This window comes from Pezoporus wallicus, unplaced genomic scaffold (assembly GCF_028554395.1).
Source record: "Pezoporus wallicus isolate ANWC-B61680 ecotype Strahan unplaced genomic scaffold, APGP_CSIRO_Pwel_v1 contig_8542, whole genome shotgun sequence".
NCBI lineage: Eukaryota > Metazoa > Chordata > Aves > Psittaciformes > Psittacidae > Pezoporus > Pezoporus wallicus.
The window spans coordinates 2,073,907-2,095,829 of NW_026640148.1; the positions used below are offsets into that span (position 1 = coordinate 2,073,907).

At 49.4% G+C, this 21,923-nt stretch overlaps 1 long non-coding RNA gene across 1 annotated transcript; it reads left to right on the forward strand.

The window, feature by feature from the left end:
• Window positions 1-15,254: 15,254 nt before the first annotated feature.
• LOC130603699 (uncharacterized) lies at window positions 15,255-18,107 on the forward strand. The gene is made up of 3 exons (XR_008973247.1): window positions 15,255-16,094; window positions 16,790-16,868; window positions 17,623-18,107. It is a non-coding gene; the product is annotated as an uncharacterized LOC130603699 (long non-coding RNA).
• Window positions 18,108-21,923: the final 3,816 nt, after the last annotated feature.

Consider the following 21,923-nt stretch of genomic DNA (forward strand, 5'->3'; position numbering starts at 1 on the left):
CTGGTGTAACTCTGCTGAAGTCACCAGGGATTAATTTGGCCTCTGGTGGCTCCATTGTTTTAGCTAAATGAGTCAGAAGAAGCAGACTATTCTTATCTGCGCACAGTGGGGCGGTGACAGTAATGGCTCTGCGAGGCAGACCCCAAAAGCAGCACGCCTGGACCCGGGATCAGGGCTACCACGACCCAAATGGGGCTGCAGGAGGAAATGTTTTGACACCTGGGTTATAGATGGAGGCAGCTCGGCACTCGCCCTGCTGTGGTGCAGGGGAAGGGACTGCCGGGCTCCCCGGGTGCTCGGTGGGGCAGCTTGGAGTTCCGCAATTCTTTGGCCACCGGAGAGGGAAGCTGTGGCTCTGGAAGGGGCACGTGGTGGCGAAGGGGACTTCACACCACTTCCCAGCCCAGTGAGAAAGGGAGCTCAGGCTGGAGATGTCCAAAAAACACCGGCTGCATCCCTGCACTGCTCGTGCCTCTGCCAGAGGCTGGGTGTGGGGAAGGAGGGATGGGATGGAGCTGCAGAGGATGTCTTGGGCAAAGGCTTTGGTGGCTGGCCCAAGGCAGCTGGGTTGTGTTGTGGATTCCCCCAAACTTCTGGGAAATTCAGGATGAGTTGGGAAGCCGTGATTTTCCCAGCCCAGGTTAGCTGCGAGCTGTTTCCAAGCACAGAGGGGTTTGCTGGATGGGCTGTGGGAGCCATGTGCCTTGGTCAGCTGCATCCAGCCTGGTGACAGGAGGTTTTGGAGGGGAAATAGAGCAAACAATGGAGACCAAACTGTTGTCCCCTCCCCATGCCTGCTGCTGCAGCCAAGCTCCCCTGTTCATGCTGTATCCACTGCATAGACAAGTGTAAGACTTGGGTCTCTAAGGCTGTCAGCCTGGCACCTCTCACCATGGATAAACACCCTGTAAAGAGAGTAGAGGCCGATCCTCTGAGGATGGAGATCACAACAGGTGGGAAGGGAGGGGAGAGCAGACCTTGAGCCTCGCTGCTCCCAGCACTCCTGCACCTCCGCCTTCCCAGCGTCCGGGCCTGGATAATAAGCAGAGCCACAGCAGCTATTCAGGAGGCTCTGACCCTGGCTAGGTAACTACATAATGAGCCTGTTTGAATTGCTCCGGTCCCTGCCAAAGGGGTGGGATCGGGGGATGCTTTTGTTTGCAATAATGAACCTGTAATTATGCTGCATTTCTTGGTTTTAGCCGCATTTTTTGTATGTGTGTTGTTCTCTTTGTATTGACAGATTTATGGCCAGGACACTCGGCTGCACCACCAGCCCTATGTGCTGTGTGCAGACTGACTGTCGTCTGGAAGGTGCGGGGAGAGGGGGACGAGGGGGGTCTTTGCACTGCCTCAGCCCCTTAAACGCATTAAGATGAATACAAAGGCAGAGGTGCTGCCTCCCAAAAATCACCACTTTCAGCAAGGCAAAAAAATGTGTTTTGAACTCCAGGTGAATTAAAAGAAGTGGGGAGTGATTAAACTGCAGGAATAAATAATAGCACACAGCAGATTTCAGCTCCGAGGCGCTCCATAAAATCACACTTTGAAATGCAGGGATTAAGCAGGGTAGGTGACAAGGTAACTTTGTTAACAGACTAATCTCTCGCCTTAACAGAGACAGGGGATTTACATGTGGCTGCACAAAACTGCTTTATGGTCTCTTTTTCCAGCTGGAGAATGGTAGGAAGGGGACAGGATGAGATGGGCCAGGGCTGGGTGCTTTACAGCCAGTTGTAAGATGGGTTTAAACTGCCTTTTCTCTCTTTTTTTTTTTTTTAGGTTTGTGGGTTTTTAAAGCAAGTCTGCATGGAAATGTGTCACCCATCATCAGATGTTTCCAAACAGCTCAGGTAGGGGAGGATGAAGATGTCACAGGATGATGAGTAATTGGGTAAAAGCATTTGCGGTGCCATTTCTCCCCGATTAGTTTAATTTTCTTTCTTACAACAAGCCAACCGGCAGCATGGGCTGGTCAAAATGTCACATCAGGACTTCTTTGCCCTGAGTCTTCTCCTGAATTCAGCGCTTCCTCCCCCAGGGGTGTCTGAAACCTAAACCCAGGTTACTCCTTTCAAATGACTCCTCTATTTCAGCAGCAAGCAGCAGGCTGACCGGCATCTCTGGTTTTAAACAGAGCTGGTGAAAGTATTTATCACGCTTTATTTGTTGCAGCTGGGTTTCTGGGTATTTGTGCCCGCTGCAGGCAGAGGGACTGATCCTGGAAGGAAGCTCAGTGCCAAGCCCTCATCCCATTTACAGATCCAAGTGATGTACCGTTCCTGGATGAGATTTCAGCTTTTCCAGGTGGGTGAAGGTGATCTTGTCTATGAGGACAGGGGAACAGAGGTCCCGGTGAGGGAGGCTCTGCCACTGGGTCAGGGGAAGGTTGCTTTTCCCTTTGCTTTGATGGCTGAGTAGGAGGAAGAATGGGTGGTTTCATGCACGAGGGTTGTCAATCTCAGCAGAGTATGACTGATTCATAGAATCCCGGGCTGGATATGGTTGGAAGGACCCTAAAGCTCATTCAGCGTTACATTGAGGCCCCTCAGCAGCAATAACCAGTGCTCCACACAGCCTGAGGAGGACAATAGAACTTGTCCCCTTGCTGCTGCCCAAGGGCTGGAGCTTGCATAAGGCCACACGAATTGCCTTGTGCTGGGTCCCAGCAGGGCTCACAGGAGGTGCACTGGTGACCATGAGCACGCCGAGCACCTTCCCAGGCATGGATGGAGGAGAAAGGATGAATTACCCATTGTGAAAATCAGACATAGCCCCAACTCTGAAGTTTATCCCCATTTGGGCTCTAAACCATATCCCAACTGAGCCGCAGACGCTTATTCTGTGCAGGAATCTGACCAATTGTTTCCCTTCTCTCTTGTCCTTATACCTTAAATCATTTTGACCTTTAATTGGCCCTAATTTGCCCCCAGCCAGCCCTGGGACCCTTCGACACATTTGCTTGTAATTGGGTCCCTTTGTTATTTCTGCAGAGAGCCACCCCTGGTTGTTTCTGTTTGAAAACCTTGTGGGTGTCATTGAGAGCGGAGCCGCTTTTGAATGAGCCCTGCTGGGGGCCAGGAGAGGCCTGTGAGGAGCCAGCAGAGAGACAGCGTTATCTAAATGCAATTATCACATCCCTGTGAAAACTAGAAACCAGCCCCGGCTTAAGCAAACATCACACGCCCCTGGCTGCAGGGTGGTGGATGCTTTGCTGGGCTTGAAGGCCATGGAAGAGGTTTCCCTGGCATCCCACGCTTCACTCAGCAAAGCAGTGAATGTCTCTCTGCCTCCTGCTCACCACAGCTGGGGATGGAGCTTGATGATGGATTTTCCTTAGTGGTTTTCTTGAAGTTCACCCTATTTCAGCGGGGTGGTTTGCAAGAGATGGCTCTGGTACAGCCACAGGGCACTGCAGGACTAGGCAGCGAGCTGTATTATCAGGCAGTGCCCAAGCAAATCCCTGTGTGCGCTGTTAATCTGGCTCTGGCCACAGTTTGCCCCCAGCCCCACTCATAATGTCATCAAGATGTTAACTGTCCAAAGCGAAGCTAGACCAGCGAAAGGATAATGCCAGAGCCAGATAGCATCTGCGCTGCCTCCTGCGCTAATGGACCCTTGTTCTGTAACCGAGTCCCAGCTCAGCCCTGCAGCAGGAGACCTCGCTTGAATGCTCGCTCCGTGCAGACCTTAAAATCGAGTTAAATTACAGTGCTGTCAAGCCTCTGACCACGGATTGTTGTGTCCATGGTCCTCTTGTCACCAGCCGAGATTGAAGCTGGTGCCCAAGCAGCTGGGAGCTGCAGCGTTCCATGAAGTCATTTTAGTACCAGATCCCAAAAAAAATTGACTTTCCATGGCTTAAAGTATTCGTGCAGCAGCACCCACAGACTCCAGCCGCTTTGGCTTATGTTAGCAAACTGCATCTTATATGGAAAACCAAGGGAGTTGTGGCTGGCAAAAGCTGAGGCTGGATTTCTGCCCTGCAGAGGGGTGTTCTGTATTGGGTCACTCTATCCACATGTGGCTCCCATAAGGAAAGGTGCTGTTTTAGCCAGGCTAAAAATGATGATTGCAGCAGGGTGATGGAGCAGAGGATGGAGGATGATGCTAGCAGAGGATGGAGGAGGACTTGGTGCTCTGCAGAGGTACCAGGTATGGTGATGCCTCCTGTCCCTTGAGATCATGTGTTGGGACAGGCACGGCGCGATGGTGATTGCACTGGGGAAGGCACATGTTTGGAAGGAAGGCAGAGCCCTGCCCAGCCAGCATGGCTGTTAAATCATAGCCACAGCCATCAGAGATGGGCCTTTAGAAACAGGCACTGCTCACAAGCCCTCCTCTGCCCACTTGGAAGTTCAGAATTGGTACTTCAGTTCTTGATTTGCAGGGCTGGAAGCTGTAGTTTTTAATGGTCAAGGCATCTAATTAGAATTGAAGGTGGATGGAATTAGGTCAGTAAAGTGAGTCTTAATAGCAAGACTCCTAGCTGGGTAAAGCTCTCTTCTAAAGGCAACATGGAGCCAAGAGGCCTGGGGGTGAGGTTTGGGGTCCCCATGATGCACCCAGCCACAGCTGTGTCCTCCTTTGGAGGTACTCACCAAATCAGGGCTGCACAGCTGGAGGTGGGAAGCACTTTCACAGTCATCTTCAGAGTCTGCACCTCCCTTCTGACTTCACTGAATGTTTTTCCTGATGTTTCTGTCCAGCTTGCTCAGGATCCAAGCACCTTGCTTCTGCTGCTGAGGTTCTGGTCAGCTGTGGGCTGTTCCTAGGGTTGGTGATGGGTTCCTGCTGTACAGCTCTGACCAGGACAGTGCCTGAAGCATTTAGGGTCAGGGCCAGCCCTGGCAGGCTCCAGTCCCCATAAGTCTGTTTGAACACTCGATCCTTCCCCTGCAGCTCGGAGTGCCCAGGATTCTTGCATATGTAACTGTTTGCAAAGTCAGGCTCTGTTTGTATTGCCTGCTCGCTAATTTAAGTTTAAATTTAATCTTCTGATGCCCAGTTCTGTTTAATTATTTTAATCCATCCATAATTTTAAGGAAATGTTTTTGTTCAGTTGTTTTCCTTTTTAATAGAGACGTCTGGATAGTTCCTTGTGAACTCACCACATTGCTGCAGCAGGTACAAAGTCGGGGTGCAGTGGTTTGCTTTGGGGTCTCTGGGTTTAAGCAGTGATGAAGGCACATGAGAAATCCTCATCAACCCATTGCCATTCCTGATGCTCTTTTGTGCCAGTTGTTGCTTTCTCATGTCTCTTGATGCTGAGTCAGAAAGCTGGTCATCTGCTTTAGAGCAAGACAAGCACAACAGGTCATGGCTGCACGCACCAGCTCCTCTTACAAGCTCAATGCCTTTCTGGGGGCTTGGACAAAGCCAGAGCATCACCCTGGCAGAGATGCCATGGAAGCCCTTTGACAGCACCACCTTGGTCAGAGCAGGAGGTGCGTGGAGCAGCTGTGGGAGCTGGTCTCCAGGGCTGTCAGTTCAGCCCTAGAAAATTCCACTTCCAGCAATTCTCACGCTTCATGAAACCAAAAAAAAGCCCAAACGCTCCACAAGGAAACAGCCATTTTTCCAAAATACCCTGTGGTGAATTTGGGAAAACAGGAGGAGCTCCAGCGGGGAGTGAAAGCCGGGTGGCTGCTCTGGGAGCAACCAGGGAGGCTCCTGAAGCCACCACCGCCTTCCCCACCACTGCTGCTGGAGGGAAAGCCTTGCCACCGCCCCTGCCTCCTGCTCCTGCTGCCACATAGAGGACAGGCTCTCTTTTCTCAGCCCATTCTGCTCACACAATGGGAGAGGGGGATCAGGGCCAACATTACAAGTGTGAGCCCTTAATGCATCAGGTTGAACAATGGGCTTCAGAGGCGTCTGCCTTGTCGAGGAGCGGTACAGCTAGTTCTGACTACCCAGTGCCATGGAAAAAAAACTCATTGTCCTGGCAAACTGCTCCCCAGAATGAAAACACCCTCCTCCTCCTTTCTTCAGCTTCCTAATGGGAAGCAAAATAACAAACCAGGCCCACAATTAAACAAACATGCCACTAACCCAGCAGAGCTCAAGTGTAACAGATGTTGTTGCAGTTGGACCAGGCTGGAGGCCGGGAGCGAACCGTGCCGGCTGGCTGCAGCTCCTGGGATGCTGATGCTGCTGCAAGGGTTCCTTTGCCATACCACAGCCTTCTTCCTCCACCAGCCTTTATCCCCTTGTTCTTCAGTGTGCCTTTTCCTTGCTCTCCTTCTCTCAGTGCATCCCTTCTGCTCATCCCTACTGGTCACCCCACTTCATCCAATGTCTCCATCATTTTCACTTTTTAACACTCAAAACCACAGGTTTTATTGCAGAAAAACTCAAGACAAGGGGCAGAGCCACTTCAATTCACTTTTTAGACCATTTAGTGTAGGAGAATCTAACCATTATTTTCCTCTATTTCTTTTTTCTTGCTGAGATGTGAAAGAAGCAGGAAGACCCCTGAAATCTTTGCTCAGCTGTCTCAGAACAAGAACTGAACCAGCCCAAAGGCTGCAGAACCACAGCTCGCCAGCAAAACTTGGGACTGGAGCATCCCTCAACCCCAGTGGGGTGGAGCAGGTAAGCAGCTCAGTGAAGCCTCACTTGGTTTACCTTTTAGGTGGGACGGACTGGATACCCCAGGGCACTGGCAGTGTTAAGGCAACACCACCTCCCAGTGCTCTGCTTTGGTGAAGGGCCGGTATGGACCAGGTCTGCCAGCTCACCGCAGCAGTGGTCAGAGCAAAAGCCATAGATAGCTCCAGCCAGAACTCGCTAGTGCAGCTCTGAGTGACGTTTCCACTCATGTGGCACTGTTGTGAGCAAACAACAGGGAGCTCTCAGCTAAAAAGCACCCCTGGTGTCAAACCCCCATTAAGTTCCAAATGAAAACCTAGTCCAGGTGGGTATCCAGGTATTCCAGACCAGGGTGGTGCCAGAGGTCAATCACAGCAAGCCAGCCAACCAATCACACAATGTTTCACTTATCAGTTAAGATTTGGGGGTTTTATACTTTTGAGCTACTTATAGTGAGGTGAAGCACCTCAGATGGAAAATGTGATTGGGGTGTTGGGTTTTACTTCCTTTTTCACAGCTGACACACACAATGGGTGCTTGTACATGACTGCACGTTTGATAAATGCAACAGCAGCTTTACAAGGTTGGCCCCATTAGAAGAGCCGATGATTAGAAGAGCTCTAATGACTGGGAATTACCATCCAGAAGTGGATGTGAAATTACCAGACTTCAAGAAACTCAGGAGAAATCCCGTCCTATAAAACACTGGTGCTTTTGTTCAAAACATGCATCTCTTCTCTCACAGCCCTTCATTCTTCACCCTTCCTCCTTCTTTCTCTCTGTTGAAACTCAGATTTACTCTGTTCCATCCACAGCATCTTTTATTTTCACAGCTGGACAATGCAGATTTTAAGTCTAAGACCTAGGGAGACCCTCCTTGTTGCAGTAACATACCTGTGCTGTGGCTGCCCAGCAGCCTGCACCCTCCCGCTGGCTCTGGGGCTCGCTGGATCTTGCTCAGGATGCTGAGCAACAGGAAGAAAGTCAGTTTTGGTTGGGTTAGTTTTGTGTCAGCTCAACGTGTTGAGGCAGTTCTGTTACAGGGTCAAGTGAGAAAGGGAGTGGAAAAGAGGGAGACCATGTAGGACAGGAGAGCTGGAATGCTGCAGAGCCACTGCCTCCAGCCCCATTTTTTTTAATGCTGGTACATTATATCCCTTGTATGGATGTTTGTCCTGGTTCTTGCTCAAGGCATTGACCTGAACATGCTGGTTAACAGCAGTTCTCCACTTAGTCCCACCAGTGCAGACCTATGTGGCTTCTCCATTTTAAAGCCCATTTAATTCTGGTATTTTGATGGAGCTGGGGAAGCACTGACACAAAGAGTTGACACCACAAATAGTTCTGCTGGCAGATCAAGGGAGGTGGCAGCCTCAGGGTGGGAGCCATGGAAAGCAGCTGTGAACAGAGGCAGACACCTCTGCATGGAGCTCAGCTGCCGCTCAAACAGGATGCACAGCTCAGGGTTACCGTTGCAGCAGGTCAGCGGAAGGGGCAGGGTGAATCAATACAGAGCAATTGAAATCTATTCCAATGCCTGCTCATAAAACCAAAGGGGACTTTCTTGCTGAGATTTGAAAAGATTTGGCTAATCCTCCACCATTCTGTTATTTCTGTTGTCAATTTAGTGCCTGGTTTAATTCCCATCCTAGACAAAAGCAGAAATGCTGGGATACCACAAGTAGTTGTTGGTGTCTGTAGCTCTTCAGGCCAGGTAGAAAAAGAAGTGGAGACCCATGAATTATCCACCTGGTTTCTCAAAGTGTGTCTGTATAGTCTGAGTGCCTCAGCCTCTCTTAGAGCAGGTACTATAAGGCACCAGCAACAGCAGCATTTCTGACTGTGATTTACTATGATTTGGCTCAACATCTCAGATCCTTTGAGCTCTTGAGAGATGAAACCTCTGTGGTCTCCAGGTCCAAAGAAGCATTTGTCAGAAAGCGAAGGTAAAGGTCAGGGGAAACACCCTGTGTGACACAGAGGAAGGAATGAAGGCAGGACTGAGCAAGACTCAAAGATGTGACAGCAATTCCCAACCATTGTAACAGCCCTCGGGAGAGCTGCTGCAAACTGGAATAGTCTGTAACAGCCCTGAGGGACCAGAGCTAGAGCAAGGGAGGTATCAGCCAGCTTTGTCCCCCTCACAGGGCTGAAGCTCAGCATGACTTGGAAAGCAAAGGATTTGGGTTTTTTTCTCTGGGAAATGGGGATCTGTGGATGCCAGCTGCTTAGGGCTCTTCTGACAGTAAGTGCAAAGTAGGAACATTGCATAGCTCTGTGATCTGCTCCCCCTTAATCCAGCCATCACTTTCTCTTAGGACAAGGGGAATGGCTTTAACCTGCCAGAGGGGAGACTGAGATGAGCTCTTAGGCAGAAGCTCTTCCCTGTGAGGGTGCTGAGGCGCTGGCACAGGGTGCCCAGAGAAGCTGTGGCTGCCCCATCCCTGGCAGTGTTCAAGGCCAGGTTGGACACAGGGGCTTGGAACAAGCTGCTCCAGTGGAAGGGGTCCCTGCCCGTGGCAGGGGTTGGAGCTGGAGGAGCTGTAAGGTCCCTTCCAGCACAAACCCTTATGCGATTCTATGATCCCTCTTCTGTCCCTCACAGGAAGATGGAGCCCTCACCTTTGCAGAGCACTGGTGATGTGACACCATGCTCATGTAGAACTGGAGGAGCTTTACTCTTTTCAGTGCCACCAGAGGAATACCTGCCCTTTAGCTGCAGCTAGAGCAACTCTGGAGCAGCCCTTAACCCTCAGGCCACTGATGACAGGGTGCCTGACATCCTTGTATGCCTGCAAGCACGCAGCCAGATCTCTCTGATGCAAAGCCCCTTTGGCCATGTGCTGCTATGCGAGGCAGCCTCCATGCTCTTTGCATTTCAATCGCATGCATCTACATCCAATCATCCGGGAATCTTATCACACCTCATATAAGTCCCCTTTGCTCCATAATTACAGGGGCCAGACTAAGAGGGTCCTTAAGCTGTTTGTGTGTCAGGTGATCAGGATGTGGCCTAAGGTATCAAAACTTCCAGCAATAAAGGGGACACCACCATCCATAGCTAACCCCTTCAGGGGCCCGTATGTGGCAAGCTCTGGAATGCATCACTTCTCTTCTCTTGCTTGATATAATTACTTTCAGTGTTATTTAAAGCTCTGACTAATCACATGGCAATGGCCAGGTTTATAATGCAGCAGTGTGCAGCCTGGAGCAAATTCTGGCATAATTACGCTGTATAAATTCCCCCATTAGGAATGACACTGAGTTGGCATTGTGTACAAAGCAGCCATGGTCCAGTCAACTGCCTCTGTGAAAATCTGTCTGACAACTGTTTACCCTGTTGGTATCTTATTGACACTTCCTACAATGCTGACTGTTACATGACAGCGAATGGCAGCCAAAGGCACAACAAGTTTCCTCTCGCTTGCTTCAAGTGTGGTCGTTCCCTCGCCTGGTTTCCTCCAGTTGAGGACTTGTTTGGTTCTGATGGCTCTGAAACAGAAAGAGAAGCATATGGCTATGGGACAGATCACAAAAGCCCATCGAAATCATGGTTGGGGTTGCATCATTTGCCACAAGGAGCAAATTACTCCCCATGGCAATGTCCCTTCACTGCAGTGTGATTATGGGCTGGTTTAGGATTCATTCTGAGCCGGCATTGCCTTGTGCCATGGCACAGCTGGAGGAGCCAAGCTGCTCTCCTGCTGCTTTTGACGTGTCAGGGCACCATGATGGGCTGACGTGTCAGAGCCTGGCTGCTTGTGCTGTGGGATGACTGTGACATACCTGTGTCCAGCTGCAGGGTCAGGCTGCCCTCTTGGCTGGCAGCAGGATGACACTCTCAGGGCTGTGGCCAATGCTGTTTGAGCAAAGGAAACCAAACTCATTTCCAGTTTCAGAGCACTGATTCAGTGCAGGACAAGGAAGGATTTTGTCTTTTTCGGTCATTATCTTGTTTAATGAAATAGTAATCTGGAGAAATTCACTGAGTGCAATGAATATTGGTTGTGAAAGCAAAAACTTGTACAGTGCTTCAAAGGCAATTTTATCACCTCCCTGAGGAAGGCTCAGGAGGAACCCACTGAAAATACATCTTAAACAACAGGCTTGCTAGCAACAGAATAGCAACAGTGATGCGGTTCAGAGGACAGGATAGGGGAGTACAATTCCAGTCTCTCTCTAGCCTGGGAGACCTGAGATCATTTGAAGTCTGGGGAATGGGATCTGAAACCTTCCCAGATCTTCAACGTCAAGCTGTCTCAGGAGACCAGGAGGCCTCCAATGCAGGTAAACATGAGAGAAATAGACGCAGAATCACAAAAGACTGAGTTTCTTCATTTACCCATGGAATAGACTGCTCTTTAAAGGAGGTATTGCCATGTCCATTTGGGCATCTCTGGGGCTTTGTGCAATACAAGTACCATTGGTAACGTTTGTCCTTTTTCACCACGTCAGAGGTGCACTCATTGACCCCCCAATAACTCATGTCTTCTGTTTGTCTGCTTTCAGTGTCAGCAGGGAAGCTGGGACCTGGCTGCACCACAGTCTCCTTCCTAAGCAGTAAGTAATGCCCCTAAGATAGAGGTTTTCCTGATGACATTCAGAAGCTGAGATGCTGTTGCATGTATGGGAACAGTGGTGCGGTCCCCTCCTTCTGTTCCCAAATCCCAGTGTCCCCGCACTGAGCTGGGTCCCTGTGGGAACACAGTGCTTTCCCCAGTGCCACCAGCGGTACTGTAGGACCCGAGCAGCCCTTGCTCTGCTAGTACTGCTGTTCCCTATGGCAAACCAAACTGTGGCTAAAGGAGTATTTAGATACCCAGGGCTGCCAATTGAGAACTTCCCTAAAACCAGCAGTAAAATTTGCCTCTAATTCCTTTTTAGGGAAAGCAGGCTGTAGCATTAAGTCCCATTTTCTAGGCATTAAAAGTTTACAACCCGCACCATTAAAAGCAGCATTCCATGTCCAACTTGATGTTTGGTCTTCAGGAACAGCTAGGAAGAAAAGAGAAGGTTCCCTGTTTGTTCTACAAAACAGGAAAGTGGCTGCTTTCTATATTGTAAATATGCATTAGAAAGCTCTTATAGGCTCGTGCTGGGGATTTGATGTTTTTAACTGACTACATTCCTTACATTTTTGTCTAACTGCCAAGAAAGCGAAATAAAATGGCTTTTTTAGTGTTTCCTCTAAGAATAGCCCTGCTTCTTTGTAAATATAGCAAAGGAATTGTTGATAATAATTCTTTGGGAGAATAACTGGTGTTATTGATGTTGAAAGTAGAAAGATTGCTGTTTCTGTCTCAGAAATAGAGCTAACCAAGTGAGCCTGAGCATTCCTTAGCCAGCTCCTGAGATGGGGCTGGGTTTGTTCCTGTTCCAGGAGGTGTCGAACCCAAGAAGCCTGGCACCGGAGCCCAAGACTAGGAAAAATAAATAAGATTTGCATTCTCTTTCAGAGCACAACCCTGAACTTCTTCCCTCTTTGCTCCCATTTCCCACTTTGCAGATGGTTCTGCCCTCTGCCAGCTTACCCTGAGACGCTGGGGTTAATCTACTCGGGCTGCACAACCAAACATGCACAATTAACACTTGGTGAATCAAATACGTACAATTAACTGGGTGAAGTCCTGTCCTCCTGCAGTACCAGAGGCAAAGACTGTCGTTCTTCTCTAGAAGCTGAAGAGTTGAGCTGAATTTTAGACTACAGGCCCCTGGCTGCTGCTGGTTTAACACCCATCATGCTCCAAGCCCTCAGTTAGATGTGTTCTGTTAATGCCATATGATAAAATAGTGGTGAAACCAGGATTGCAGCATGAGAACTTGAAGCAAGCTGTGCCATGCTCTGGCTGCTGAACATCTCAAGGCCTCTTACAAAGGTTCCCTGTCGTTAACCAGACCTTCAGCTGAGCATGCAGAGATTTGGTGCTTGTTTCAGTAGGCCTCGCTAGGGCTGGTAGCCCTCCTTAGCGTTAGTTCAAAGCAGAGACTCAGTGGGGCCAGGCTGTAGGTTTGCTGCCCAGATGCTGTTTGTGCTGACTCTGCCTCCTCCTGGCTTCCCCAATGGCTAGGAAAGGTGGTCAAGGGCTGTTCCCAATTCACCTTTGCCAGCACCACACAGCAGTTTATAGACCTCTGGTGTATTCTCTCGCTTTACTTCCTAGACTGAAAAGCCCCAGTCTCTTTAGTTATTCCCCATAGAGATATAGCAGGTAAAAATGGGATCATTTGGGGTAAAAAGGTAACCAGTCGTTCCTGCCATCACTTCTTCTGCTATTGTCAGTTTGGTTACATGGTCTCCTTAGCGAGATTTACACCATCCCAGGTGGCATTTGGGGCCAAATGCCAAATAACTTGGCATCTTTTGAGCCAAAGGGATTGTTCTGTGTTTCACCCTCAGGCCTATGCTTGTGCTACAGCTTTGATGATATGCTCTACCCAGAGCTATGATATTTAGAATGACACCAGAATTCATAGAACCTGTAAGGGAGAGGCACTTCATCATCTCTAGAGTGACTTGTGAATGAGAGGTGAAGAAGGGTGGAAGGCAGAGATTTAAAAGCAGAGAATCTTCAAGGTTTAAGAAATTAAAACAGCCCTCAGTGGCCCCTGTATCTATCAATTTAAAGCAAAATCCCAACAACACCCCAAACCAGTTTGGTTTTATCAGGATGAAGAGATGCCACATAGTCTGACTACCATATTAATGAGGTTGTCTGTGGTTTAGGAAATCCAGATCCTTCAGCTCTCATTTCCAGCATGCATCTGGGCTGGTGGCTGCTCTGCTTGTGTTCCTACACCTCATGTTGTGGCTGTCAGTTCCAAATTTGGGCTGAATCGCAAGCAGGTAGGACCTTGTTCAGGCCCAAATAGCAGCCAACTTACCAGGCTCACAGCACTTCAGTCCTGAATGAGGGCAAAAGTATGAGCATTGCATGTCCTATGAGATCTCTTGTTCGAAGCCAGATGCACACGCTAAACTTGATTTGTCTATTCCTTTTACTGCTCTTTGGAGAAGTCTGAGCACTGCGATAAAAGGACCCTGTGGACTACAATGAGACAGATGTGCTCAAATTGGGGATAGGGAGATAATCCAGTGAGAAAAGTAGTGTGGGATCCAAACCACTGTGATTTCTAGTAACTGGAGAATTGAGCTGTAACAGACTGCAGAGCATCTGTGTGTTGGTCTGCCCATGAGAGACACAGCTTCCTTTAAGCTGCCCGGACCACAGGCTCCAAAAGGTCCTGTATTAACCTTAGGATAACATAACTGTTGACTCCCTGAGACCCTCCGTGTTGCCTAAGCAAGGGGGATGTGCGTGAGGGCTGAGTTCCCAGAGTGGGTGCTGGGAGCGCAGTGTGAGAGCGTGCGATGCTGTGCAGAAACACGGCTTAAGGTCAGACTCGCCTCTAAAGCTTCCTCAGAATCCCAAATCCTCTTTTTATAAGAGTTTCCCTCAAACACAAACAATTAAAGAATTTCATCTTCTCCTCCTATGGTGGGAAAGCCTGGATGCTCCTCTGGTCTCTAAACTTTATTAAATAGCTCAGAGCCTTCCCTCGGTGAGGGTCCTGCTTGGCTTCAGACAACCCGGATCTTTGTGTTCAATGCAAATAAATTGGTCACTGATGCCAGTTGGCAGCAGGGAAGAGAAATCACACAGCCTGTTGCAGAGAAGGGAGCTGCGAGCCTCACGGCTCCTGATAGCGTTGGAGTCGTTTGCCAAGGACCCCCGTCAACGGCAGCAGCTTTTCAGAGACCTCAGTGTGTGCTATTGCACATCTCCACTCTCCACCTCTCTTTATGCTTCCCCTCCTAGGGACAACACCTATGCCAGCCTCTGAGCTCAAGCACTCGATGTTCTGATGCCTGCCTGGGGCACAGGGAGATGATTTTTGTCATTTTAATGTTGGAATTTGCCCCATTAATAGCAGTGGTCTGATGGAACGAGCAGAAACTCTCCCCCTGAACTGATTGCTCTGGAGGCCAGCGGCTCTCTCATCACCAGGGCTTTGTCAGAGCGTGCAGTATGCTAACATCCTGCCAGCTCACCTTTCTCTAAGCGTTAGTCCCACCAGTGCAAATAAGGAGTCTGCTACATGTCTGCTGGTTTCTCCCTGGTGCACTGAGGCAAAGCAGCCCTTCCTTGTCAGTCAGTGACCAAAAATGTTGATTCTGGAACAACTGATTGTGCTGGCTGTAAAGGATGCCAAAACCTCTTGAAAGCTGGGAGGCAAAGGTGTTTTCTTTTTAAATGAATTTAGCTGTAGAAGGAATTTCCCTGAGAGCTTGTTTGATATCTGGAATAGAAATGGCTTTCCTTCTCCATCTCCACCCACTCAGCCCTCAGAGCCACATCCAGGGAGCCTTTGGACACAATTCTCCTCTCAACATTCCCTGCTTTGGAGTACCTCTGTGTTTATTTCTAGACAGCTGATGGATGTTCCAGGTGAGTCCAACTGGAATGTGCTTGCTGGGTTGGTGTCATGGATTTAGTGCAGCCTAGGGAGGGCTTCTCAGTTGCAGAGCACATTTTCTGTTGGATCAGACATTTGTGGCAGGGCTGAGCTGAAAGAAATTCGGTCCAGTTTGGTTAAACTGCCTGTTCAAATCACAGCCAGCTCCTGAGCTGCTTGTTGAAGCTCAGGTCTGGTACATCCCACTTGATGTAAGCGCTCCCTGGTTCCCTGGGAGCCACCCCTGCTCAGTTTAGCAGCTTCCCCCTTTCCCTCCCCATCAGCAGGCCAAGGGGGATTTCTGGCCAGCTCCAGGCCCCAGGGTCACCCAGATACCTCCTGCCTCCCTTGCCAAACACAGCTGTGCAAAAGGAAGGCACATCCCAAGCACTGTGCACGCCCAAAGCAGCACGGAGCTGTCATATTGCTAAATGCTGCCATGTGTGATAGAGGCAGGACCTTGCAAGGCAAAAGGCATTTTGCTGACACATAGGAGAGCAACCCCATGGTAAGAGTGGCTTTTAAGAAACAAGTATGAAGGAGAGGAGTGGTAAACCCAGCTCTACCTGTACCCAAAGACACAGGTAGCACCTGGTGGCACTGATAAAGCTGGTGCTGTGAGCCTTAGCTCCCATAGGAAACAGGACCTCTACCAGCATCCGTAAGTAAGTATCCCCCTGTGTCTTTACACACTTAAATACCTTTGCAAACCTGGCTCCTTGCCTGTTTCCCACACTGGGCTGCTGCTGCTTTACTTGTGCACAGCAGCAGGAGCAAGGAGCTCAGCTGTAATTTGGGGTTGTGTTGTGCTAAGCGCTGTACAGGCGCAGAACAAAAGACCTCTGACCGCTTCCCAGCATCCAGCTCTTGTTGTTTCAAAAACAACCCTCCCCGTTTCTCTGTTTTTTTACTTTTATTCATTGTTTTCTTGCTTCCTTTATATTCCTGGTGCCTCCAAGCTAGAATACCTTTGCTGGGCTCCTGAGGGAGCCAGGCCAAGCCACATGGAAAGGGCTTTTTACCTGTGTCCCGCTTATCTATAAGAGGTAAGAGCGGTTGGAGTGAAGCTGCAAGGGTTGAAATGAAGGGTGTTGGAGGTAATGCTGCACCACAAACTTAGTGCTCCAAGGTTCCCACTGGGATTAGGGAACAAGCACTGCTGGGGGAAGGATGCACAAGTTTGGACCAAGGAGAAGTGAGCAGATGCAAACATGTGACATGGAACTGAAAAGCTGAGCTCCAAGAGAGGCAAATGTACTCCAGCTGCGGCTGGAGAGGGTGAGTTCTGCTCCTCCTCTGCCCAGGCTCTTCATTTGACAGCAATGACCAACATGGGATTTCCTTCAGGGTTGCATCAAGGAGCTTCATTGATTAAGTGTTGACCCTTAACTAGGTAAAAGCCACTGTATTACAACCACCCACCCTTGGGTTCCAGCTCTGAGCGATGCTCTGCATCCATCCACCACTTACACAAATCTCAGCCACCATGTTTTAAAGGGAAAGTTCTTGAGCTGGTGTTTCTGGTGAAATCCCAATGGGAGAAGTGTGATTTCTGGGTGCTTTGATGCATTCCAGGTTCATTTGGGGGCTCTACAATTCATGGCAGCTGGTTCTTTGATTATTTTACATTAAGGACCAACTTCCAGTAACATCAGTGGGAGCAGGATTTTAGCTCTAAAGCTATTATTAACTAATGCAGCACAACAATGCCTGGCTTTGGTTCTGTTTTGTTTTCTCCCAGGGTCGGAACGTGTGTGTATCCCATTAACTCTGTCCTCGCTGCTCTCAAGATGTTCCGCACAAATGATTTTATTTTTTTGGTAAGAAAATCTCTTTTACAAGGCAGTTTTATGAGAGCTGACAAAATGCCTCGTAAATAACCCAGCAGGAAATATGGGGTAAATAAAATTTTTACAGCTTTATCATAAACCTGAGAAGTCTTTGGTTCCTTTTCGAATGGAATGAGCAAGGTATTTCATTAAAGGAAAAGACAGGCTCTCTAAAGCCCAACAATTATAGGCACAATGCCTTTTTAACCTGCAATTCAGTCAAACAGGTTTGGTGGCAGTGCACAATGTTAAAGGCCCTGTTTTGACGCTTTGGGTCATGCTCCCCACAGATCAATTGGTGCTGTAGGTTCCCTGCACAGCAGAGCTGGAGAACTGGTGTGTGCTTGACCTGCTCCCAAAGCACCCAGGACCTCTAAGAGAACATGTATCTGGGGAACATGCTTAGGGCAGGCTGAGGCTTCCTGCTGCCTTTGTGCATCTCCTACAGGGGGGCTGTGGCTGGGCCCCTGAGGGCAAAGGGAGTACAAACAAATATGGTCCTCAGGTCTTCAGCACAAGCCTGAAATGTGATGATTTGGTCAAAGACCAAGAGTCTGAAATAGAAATGCTTGGAACAAGCCTCAGTCCTTGAACTTTGCGTGAAGGGGGAATTCAGCTCTCAGCAGGAGGATCTTTGGCGTGTGATATTTTGGTGCTGTGGGAAGGAGGGAAGGGGGTGTCACTTCTAAGTCCTTTGCACTTGTAAAAATTCATATTGACATCCATGACTATTTTCTGCTCACAGTGAAACAGAAATTTGGCAAAACACAACCTGTTCCTGGGCGCCTAAGAGCTACAGAATCCAGCTCCCAAAGGAAGCCATAAAGTGCCATTGTATGCCTACTGAGCCTGATGAAACACCAGAGGAAATGATCCCAAGTGAAGGTCTTTGCCATTTCTCACACCTCTGGTTCTCTGATCCACCCTCTTTGTGTCTCTGGGTTGGCTACAAATGGGGAGAGAACAGTCCTGGAAAGGCTGTGCTTCAGAGAACAACTGGAGATGTTCAGATATGAGCCTTATCTGCCTTGCATTGAGAGCATCATTAGAGGAAGACCAGAGTGGACTCCACCACCCAGCCTCACCTTGCTGGCACTACAGGTTGTACCGTGCAGCCTTGGCCCGCACCCCTCCTCCAGGGCCTTATTGCATAAAGCCCACCACCCAGGGTGGTATGGGCCCTACCTTGCCTCAGGGGCACTGCTGCATTCCCTGCCTTCCCACCCAGCCCTTCCCCACCCACCCAACATCACCTGAGTCCTCGGGACATCTACAGCAGCTTCCTACAGGAATGTCATGTCGGGAAGGCATTTAAAGCCTTTGTAGCTCTAATGCCATGTAAACAAGAAGGTAAGCCCACCCCACCCCACCACTCCAAAGCCCTTTTGATGTTGATTTCTTTTATGGCCACCAGTCACACTTTGGGAATGGGGCTCCTACGGGAGAGCTGGTCCCTGCACCAACCCGTCTGCAGTCCTGCTGCCTGCTCCTGCCTAGCACCCAGCTCTTGGAGCCCTCGCTGGCTTCTGAGCCAAGACAGGGTGTCCCTGGGAGCTTTGCCTGTATAAGGGCTGCAGCGTCTGGCACGTTGTCTGGAAAGCGCTGTGTAAATAGGAGGGACAATTATCACAGCCCTTTCCCGAAAGGAAATTCCATATTGGCACCGAGCGGCAGGATAGGATGGCAGAGCAGGCTGGGCTGTGCGCAGGGCTCTGCCCTCCTCCGGCAGCCTCTGACAGCATGGGGAGGGAAACCGGCTCTTTGATGGGACATGCTGCTCTAGTGGAAGCCCATATGGTACTGAGCGATCTGTGCTGAATGCCCCTGTTATCCACACGCCCCTGTCACCGCCCCGCTGCCTCTACCCTCCCCTCGGGCCCCCTCCCTGATGCAGAGGTTAAATAAAATATCATTTCCTTCTGATTTAGCCTTTGTCTTTGGCAATCAAAATGCCCTTCAGGCCCCTGTGGATTCAACCTTCCAGGTCAGGGGAGGATATGGGAAACCCCTTCCCAGGCGTTTCACTGTAGATAATGTCACGGCTGATTCATGAGATCATTCAAAGCACTGCCTGCCACTGCGGCTGCTGCTTTCTCTGCTGATGCTGCTTGGTTTGGGCTCTACCGCCCTTTTCCCTCTAACACCCAACAGAGATCATGCTGTGAAAGAATGGATGGTGTAAGAGGAAGTTCTGTAAAGGACAGTGTATTACCTGGCTTTTATTGTGGAGTGCTTGCTTTTTAACCTCTCTTTCCTTGTGCAGTTTTACTTATTTGGGTTGATAGTGCAAAGGGGCAGCAGGGAGACAGAGAGCACCGGCTTCACCCTGTAATGTGCAACATAGGTAAAAGGGAGGAAGGCTGACTGGTTTTTGGCATTTATGTGTTCTCTGAGGTAAGCAGGATGAGTATAGAAGGAAAGTCCCCAGTGCTGGTGTCCCATGCGTTTTGTTGTTTGAGTTTGTCCATTTCTGATGTGGTTCATTGTGCAAACGTGTGGCTGGGTGCGTGGTGCTGTCATGGATGTGCAGCAGGTACACGTTATGCTCGCTAGGGGAAGGCCTCTGTGAGTGCAGGGCTTTCATCCGCCTTCCTGCCTGATCCAGACTATCCTGGTTCAGCACCATGCAGGGATACACGCTGGTAGAAAATCGTGCCAGTGAAAACTGTCCGTGAGCAGGCAGCTCCCATCCCCAAACCAGTGTCTATGGGCACAGTAGCTACCGGTATAACCATCGGGCTCCCAGCATCACCTCACTGCTCTCTGTAAGTGACCAGGTAGGGATGCAGGAAAAGGCAAGCACTGAGTAAAGGACAAGGTATGGGTTGTCTGTGTGCATCCACCTTTCCATGGGGTTATCCATGGGTCAAAGAACCCTGTATCTTTAGTAGATGAAGCTGCAGGGAATTAGCTCACAGGAGTTTCGGCTGTGAGGCTGTTCCCTGGTTATCCTTGCAGAAATAGAGCCTATTTGTCTATTTCCTTCTTTCTTTTTAAGCAGCAGGCTCCTAAATAACTATTTAAAGCATTTCAAAAAGCCGAACTGGCAAGACATGGAAATCAGAGGGAGACAGCAGGGAGGGGAAAGCGCCTGAAAGCCGGGAATAGAGGACAAATGGCCCCCGCCCCAGCGATGGTCCCAGCCCCCCATTCTCACCCTGCTAACATCCCTCCCTTTGGTAAACAGAGACAGGCAGGTTGGCACCTTGTCTCCCCAGACAAAGGAGCTGGCCCTTTGTCTCCCTGCGTGACTCCCTGGCAGATGGGGCTGGAGGGTGCCTGAGGGGTCTTGTTCAAGGAAAGCCTCCAGTATGCAAAACGCGCCCAGAGGCAGGCAGGAGAGCGATGGGCTTCCTCCTGTGAAAGGGCTGGGCAAACAGTTTCTATCTCCTGACAATTCCTTTTTGACTCTGAGAAAACACAAATAGTCTGTAGTTTTCCTAACTAAGCCTCTTGTTTTTATAGGAACTGAGAGGGAAACCTGGGATTTGGAGCCAAGCTCTATTTCTGGGGAGGGAGAAAGCGGGAATCCTGGCAGCAGGAATGTGTGCGGGTCTGAAATACTTAAAATTCTTTCCCAAAATTTCCTAGGAGGTGAGAATCAGGCCCACAGAATCAGCAAGGTGCAAGCGTTGCAAAGTCCTGCTGCTTGCCAACCCCTGCTTCCAGCCGCGGGGATTTGCTGCAGGCTATTCTTGTTGCTTTCAAGGGGGTGAGTGAGGCGGAGGGGAAATAACCAAGCACAAGAGTTGATGAGAAGCCCATAGCTGGTCAGTCAGTTCATCACCCACTGGTGTGTTTTAACCAGGTCTCCTTTCAAGGCCATTGCACCACACATACGGCCCAACCTTAGCGTTATGTGCTTCCTCCAGCCTCCTCCACCACAAGAAGCTGAGCTGAGGCAAACTAATCACTGAAAATACATTGATTTCTTCAGGGAAAGTGTCAGGCACCGCATGGGGAGACCCGTGGCACGTTTCCATACCCAGCTCTGCTGGGATGGCAGCTCAGAGCTGTCCTTATGGATGGGGAGTCTCTGAGTTGAAACCAGTCTCAGCCAATGGACCTGTTGTGCTGGCTCGGAGGTCTCGGGCCGGCTGGTAACAGGAAGATGCCCACACTGCTGTTGGCATGATTTGTCCCCTTGTTTCATTATTTTCCATCCCACTTTGACCTATTATTAACAGACCCACCTTCTACCTACTGCTTCTGTTTCCCCTGATATATTTGTAAAAGGCCTCTTATTCTCCTTAATCCCTTTGGCTATAATTAACTCATTCTGCATTTTTGCTGCCCTTATCTTTTCCCTGCAAGCCTTAACTGACTGAATATTCTTGTTTGGTCGCCTCCCTGTTTTCCATTTTTACTAAAGGTTTTCTTTTTAATCCTTAGATCTCTGAGCAGGCTTTGCACACTCTTATTTCTTGCATTCTTCTTTATTTACTCTTCTTTTTCTCTCCCACCTTATGTACTGTGTGTGTAACACGTGGGTAGATTTCAGAACCGTCTCACATTGCACTCTACTTGCCCAATCTCTTAATTCTCTTCAACACATTCTCCTTTTTTCCTTTGGTGTGGTGCAATGTTTCTGTCACTCAGGAGATTCCCACCTTCTCAGGCAATTCCTTTCCTTCACCCAAAGTCTTTGGTGCCATGGAAAACAAGCAGAGTAAATTATTATTGGTGCAGGGGTTATTTTTGACCCAGATGTGGACATGGGCTCGGTGCTATTCAAGAAAGTGGATCTTGGCTCTTGGTGCCAAAAGCGTCTTTACAGTTTGGCTGATTATAACATCCTGGCGTCAATTCCCAACAGGACTCTCGGGACAGCCCTTTTCTTTACTCCTCTCAGTCCCCAGTTTTCCACCCTTCCTCTCAGCTGGGTTTGTCTTTACCGTGATGGCTTTGAATAGGTTTTATTCTGATGTGTTTTATCTCTCATGTTGACAGTGGTATCTCTGAGGGGACTGTTCTGCTGCTGCTGGGAAACTGGGTATTCCCCCACACTCACAGGGACAAATCCATGGCACATGATGGGGATCCATT